At 43.9% G+C, this 6000-nt stretch overlaps 1 long non-coding RNA gene across 1 annotated transcript in view; it reads left to right on the top strand.

Moving 5' to 3' along the window:
• The first annotated feature begins 1179 nt into the window (after window positions 1–1179).
• Window positions 1180–6000, top strand: part of LOC132646716 (uncharacterized) — a 219639-nt gene continuing 214818 nt past the window's right edge. Inside the window, exon 1 of the long non-coding RNA XR_009584966.1 lies at window positions 1180–1287. This is a non-coding gene — a long non-coding RNA (uncharacterized LOC132646716). The remainder of the gene's footprint in view (window positions 1288–6000) is intronic.

The raw sequence follows: 6000 nt of genomic DNA, 5'->3' as shown, positions 1-6000 counted from the left end.
CACTGTGCTGTGTTTCTCCTCTGGTAATTTTGAACTTCTTCAGATACACTGTTTATTAAGAAAGCCAGACTTTCTGCTTGGGAAGCATTCTCCAATTACTGAGAAGTCTTCCCGGCAGCACTCGGAGATGGAATCAGAGGCCGCACGTGCAATGTGGCTACTCCAGGCAGTCCGAAGCCCGGGAGTCCAGCTCTCATTCTGCCTCCCTTTCTCAGTGGGCTGCGGGTGCACGAGAGCATGCTGTTTCAGTAATTTCAGTCACTCATACAGAGATTGCCGGGATGAAGTGCCTGGTACTCGGTCCCATTAATCACACCAATGGAAATGCAGTTCAGTTGCTGGCTGAGTGTTCACGAGTGTGCACACTCATTTCTGCACATGCTCGCGCTCACTCACATTTGTAAGTGGCAGCACAAGACACTAGCAATTTGAAGAGCTTTATATTTGTCCTCCAAATTCTTTGAAGGAGAGGTATTTTGTGTGTGAACTTTAAAAAGAAAAGAAGTGGAGAAGGGGTGATGCTTCAAAGAAGGTAGTGAGTAGATGTGTGTGTTCAATGTAGCTTTCGGATGAGAACCTTCTATCTCAGAGCTGCAGTAGGAGAAGCCCATGACTTCTCCCGCAGGGCTCTACAGGTGTTTAGTGAGCCTTGGAGAGTTTTGAGACCCTCTTACATAGGAACAGCAGGTGGAGAAGGTCCTAGTATTCTCCTTGGAGCTCTGCTGTCCGGGATTTCCGGAAGACCATGTAAAGGTACAAGGTCTGTGCTAGAATTATCAATACCAAGAGTAGGTAAAGTGGCTTCTGTTTTCATAACCATTTGCTGATAATAATACAGACGGTTTCAATCACAGCATGGGAAGATGACATGTATTTGAACAAGTACCTTCCACTAGTTTATAGCCCATATGTGCTCACACATAATCCTCACATAGACACCAAGGGCTGGCAATGGGTAGGGCGGGGAGTATTGTTAAGAGCAGAGCTTCCAGGACCCATACATCAAGGTTTTGGGTTTCAGTCCATTTGACTATGGGCTACATGATTTTGGCTAACTTTACATAAATACATACATCAAACATAGCATTGCCTTACAGCATTGTGGAGAAGATGAAGAGTTAGTAACATAGAAAGTGAAAGCACCTACTACAGAGTAACTCATTGTTATTTGTGTGTTAGCAGCGTGTGTCCAGAAGATTGAACTTCAGAGACTGGCTCTTCATACATATTCCTTGAGTCATGGGACACATGGCAGAGCTGCTTCTGGAGAGCATGTCTGGATCTCCTGTAAGTACCACTACATCTTGAAGATCTCCACTTTCTTAGAGACCAGCCTCCAGGCTTCCCTCTGGCTCCTGTAGTTGGAGCTCCCTGCTGGCAGATGGTCTGCCTGGATTGTTCTCATGATTTGCCTTGGCATGCATCCTTGCCTCCTCTTGCCCATTTGAACATCTTCAAACTGTCTGTCAGATGCTGAGACTGGCCAGGGGACCTATAGGTGCTTGCTGCTTCTCAGCAGCTTGTTAGTCTTTAGAACTACGAGTCCAGTAAGCTATCTTTTAAGGGAACCAAGCAAACTTAGCAGAGCAAGTTAACCAAGCTTTTTTAGTTTTAGCTGGATCTTGGCTTTCACACTTCTGGTGAAACCGGTGACTCAGGCAGCGGTTTAGCTGGGATGGGTTGTGTGGCCTGGCACCAATGTAAATCCAATGAAGACTTCAAAACTTCGGTTTGCTTCTGTTGCAATCTTGGCGAAAGCTAGAACATTTTCTACCTAATTCATGATGAACCAGGACAAATGAAATCACCAAGACCAATATAAAAAGATATGGCTGGCCTTTGGTTTTCCTGAAGATATACCAGACCAAATATTGCGTGACTGTTTTCACACATGTAAACTTGACACATGTAGACTCATCTGAAAGGAGGGAACCTCCACTGAGACATTGCCTCCAGGAGATCAGGCTGCGGGCATTTTCTTAAGTAGTGATTGGTGGGCAGAGCCCAGCTCATTGTAGGTGATAACATCCCTGGGCTGACATTCCTGGGGTTCATAAGAAAACAGGCTAAGGAAGCCAGTAAGCCCACACTACCCCACTGCCTTCGCATCAGCTCTTGCTTCCAGGTTCCTGCCCCGCCTTGAGAGAGCCATATGCAAGTGTAAGCCAAATACACCCTTTCCTTTCCAAGTTCTTTTTATCATGCTGTTTCAGTACAGCAATAGACATTTTAACTAAGATGCTGGCTCATTGATTCTTCTGTAAAGACAGAGAATGGCATAGTGGGGCATGAAGTCACTGGCTGAACAGCCTCTCTGAGTAGATTGAACTCTTGGTACCTTAGCTTTCTTATCTGTGAACCACAGATAACTGTATTTGTCTTTGAAATTAGAGTAGATTGGAATTTTTACAGTTAAGTAGATATTGCCTATTATTACGTTAATGAACAAAGTTCTACTTAAACAACTCACCTCAACAGTCAGTAATAGGAAACATGTTTTCAGGGTGAATATTTGTGTGTTTGCATGTTTAGGACAGATCTTGGGTCATCAGAAATGCTGTGTGGGTACAAGACAAAATAAGAAGCTAAATCCAACCTCTGAAAAAGAAACACATTGAATAGTAAAATACAGAAAATTCAAAATTGTAAGTTTTCATGGCTTAAAAATAGACTGTGCATTTTGCCATATATGATAGCATATCATCGATAACAGGGGGGGCATCTTTATTTATTTTTTTCTGAGAATGGGAAATTAAACAACCTATCTTCCTAATGGAAACTTTAAAATTAGACCTGAAGGCTTTCAGAAATGCCACACTCCTGTCCCAAGGCTTCTTTTGAAGTAGGTCAACAATAGTTCTAGAAATTCATGGGTCAATGCAAAATTTACATCATGGTCTAAAGATCCAAAATGTTCGCTTGGGCACCGATGATTTCATGCAAACCCCAAGTTTTTGTCACTTGTGACGGTGACATTTTTCAAGTGACATTCCTGTAAATACTGAATAATAATATGTCCCAGACAGAGCCCCCAGGGGACAGGAGAAGAGAATGAGAGCAGAGCAGAATTAAAACTGACAAGAACTGGAGACAGCACGTAAGATAAATAGTGAGCCAGGCTCCACCAGGCAAGCCTGGCTGCTAGATGTTCAGATGATAGCGTGATTGATGGACTTAGTTCTGAGGAAATGTCCAGTAATGTAAGAACAGATCAGTATTGAGAGATAAATCATCCTGCAATCATGCTGCGATCTCAACACTAATGGGGTTGAAAAACAGCACAGTTTTGAGGGAGGTCCTGAGATAATTGTTTCCTAACAACCTGCTATGTGTATTGGCAAGGAAGTTAAATCAAACTCAGGACAGCTCTGCAACTTCAGTGCTCTGAGAAGTGGGAGAGCGCAGAGTATCACCAGAGGACTGGGGTTTGTACAGCTCTCGGGCTTCTTGCCAGTTTTCCAGGGGAGGGCCTCCTCTCTTCTGTCGTGAATACCAGTCAGATTCTGACTCCAAATTGCTACCCAACTCTCCTGCCCGCCTCTAGAATTTGTACTGTTTGTTCGTCTCCAGAGGGGAATCAGTCTGTCAGTCTTATGGGACTTTGGGAAAACCTTTTTAATTCTTGTTTCAGCAAATACTCATGGTGATTAGGTTGAGCAAGCAATTTTGGAGGAAGAAGAAATTGAGGGGAGGGGCACAGGTAAGACTCCGAAGAACATGCTCAAGAGGCTCATTAAGAAGCTGAGTGCGAGGAGCTACAATGAGAAAAGAAAACGGCAGGAGTGATCTTACGGGTAATCTCTGTCCCTGCTTGTGCTTATACATAGACCTGGAAAGCTTTAGTTCAAATTGGAGAAAGTGTCTCTGAAGGTCTTTCTCAGTAGGGGAGGCTGGTTGAAGAGATCTTATATTGACGTTTGTTCCAGCAACACAATGGTGCAAGCTATTCAAAGTCATGGAGGGATGTTCACATTTTAGTCCGGGTGATTTGTGTTGGCTTAGTTAAAGAAAAAACAAAACAAAACAAAGAAAAAAATGCCTTCCTTCTCACAAGGCAGCTTCTAGGAGTTTGCAGCATTAGGATAGCCACTTCATCCCCTCTACCTCTGTTTTAAATAGGAGCGCCATCAGAAGTGGCAAATATTCCTTTTTATAAATTATGTTTTAGATATAGTATATATAGCATATAAAAGTTACATGTGTAAAACTTCGTATAAACCCATTATGTATAGTGTCTAGACATATAAAGCCCTATTAGTATTTACTAAAATGTAAAGATAGATTTATAAAAATATGCACTATAAGGTGAAGAAGCATAAAAGCACACACATTTTCGGATATATACCCAGGAGAGGTATAGCTGGGTCCTGGGTATATACCCAAAAGATATTCCACCATACAACAAGTTCACTTGCTCAACCATATTCATAGCAGCTTTACTCACAATAGCCAGAATCTGGAAACAACCTAGATGTCCCTCAGCTGAAAAATGGATAAAGAACTTGTGGTACATGTACACAAAGGAGTACTATTCAGCAATTAAAAACAAAGAAATCATGAAAAGTACAGGCAAATGGTGAGAACTAGAAAAGATCATCCCGAGTGAGGTATTCCAGACCCAAAAAGATGCACACGGTATGTACTCATATCCATCTAGTATAGGATAAGCATCTTTATCCATCTAGTATAGGATAAGCATACTAAGAGGCACAGGCCAAAGAATGTAAGTAACATAGAGGATTCAAGGGAGGGTGGATCAGTCTCACTCAGAAGGGAAGAGAGAGAGGGAACAAGGCAGGAGAGGGAACACAGGGACTCAAGAGGGTGGAGAACAGACCTGGGGAGAGCAACGGCGAGAGGACAGAAGGGCTGAAGAGAAAAGAGAAACTGAGGGTGGGGACATCTCTGTGACAAGCTGGAGACCAAAGTCAGGGTAGGCTCCGGAAAGGCTATGAGGGGAATTCAAGCAGAGACTCCTAGTAGCAGAGGCCATAGAGACTGAAGAGGACACCCACTAACTAGATTAGTCTCTTAGCAGGTAAGGAACACCAACCCACCCACAAAAACTTCGACCCCAAATTTACCTACAAGCTGTGCGGGGATATAGTTAGAGCAGATAGAGAAGAGATTGAGGGAATGCCCAACCAATTCCTGACCCAACCAAAGACCCATTCTGTTGGTGAATGTGAACCTCTGACACATGAACAGAGTTCTGCTAAATTTAGAGACAGAGCCTGACAGAGTTGTCCTCTCAGAGGCGCTACCTGGCAGCACCTCAGGACAGAGGCTGAGACTCAGCCAAACATTGGTGATGTATCTGGAGTCTTGTGGAAAAGTAGGAGGAAAGACAAAAGAACCTGCAGGTGACAGGAACTCCACAAGAAGACCAAGCGGGCCAACTAACCAGGGCCCAGAGGGGATTGTTGAGACTGAACATCAACTAAGGACCATGCAGGAGCTGGACCTAGGCCCCCTACAAAGCGGCAGCAAATGAGCAGCTGAGGCCTCATGTGGGTCCTCTAGTAAGGGGAGTGGGGACTGCATCAGACAGTGACTCTCTTGCCAGCTCTTTGGTCACTTTCCCCTGGTGGGACTGCCAGGGGTTAGGGGACAAGAAGGGAGGGTGAGAATGGGATGGGGCAACAACAAGGATGTAGTGAATAAATTTTTTTATTATAAAAGAAAAGAAAGAAAAAACCACGCCCACTTAAACAAAGGTGTTTTTACTGCCCATTTTCCAGACGAGGTTAGCAAAATTGGAGAAAAAGCAAGGTACTTCTTGAAGCTAACATTAGAATTGGGGTCAGGCCTCATTCCTCTTCACCCCTCTTCCCCAATCTCTTGAACTCATTTACTGAAGATTTTCAAAGCTGGGTCTGCTCATGTGGTGACCGTTTCTTCTTCGTTGTGCAATCCCTCCCATTGTACAGGGGCACTGAGTGGCAACAAAGGTCCCTTTCACCTGAGAGCCTGTGAGGTTACCACCACTCTGTTTAATTG

The sequence above is a fragment of the Meriones unguiculatus genome, chromosome 12 (genome assembly GCF_030254825.1).
Source record: "Meriones unguiculatus strain TT.TT164.6M chromosome 12, Bangor_MerUng_6.1, whole genome shotgun sequence".
Taxonomy (NCBI): Eukaryota; Metazoa; Chordata; class Mammalia; order Rodentia; family Muridae; genus Meriones; species Meriones unguiculatus.
This window is presented reverse-complemented; position numbering and strand designations above follow the sequence as displayed.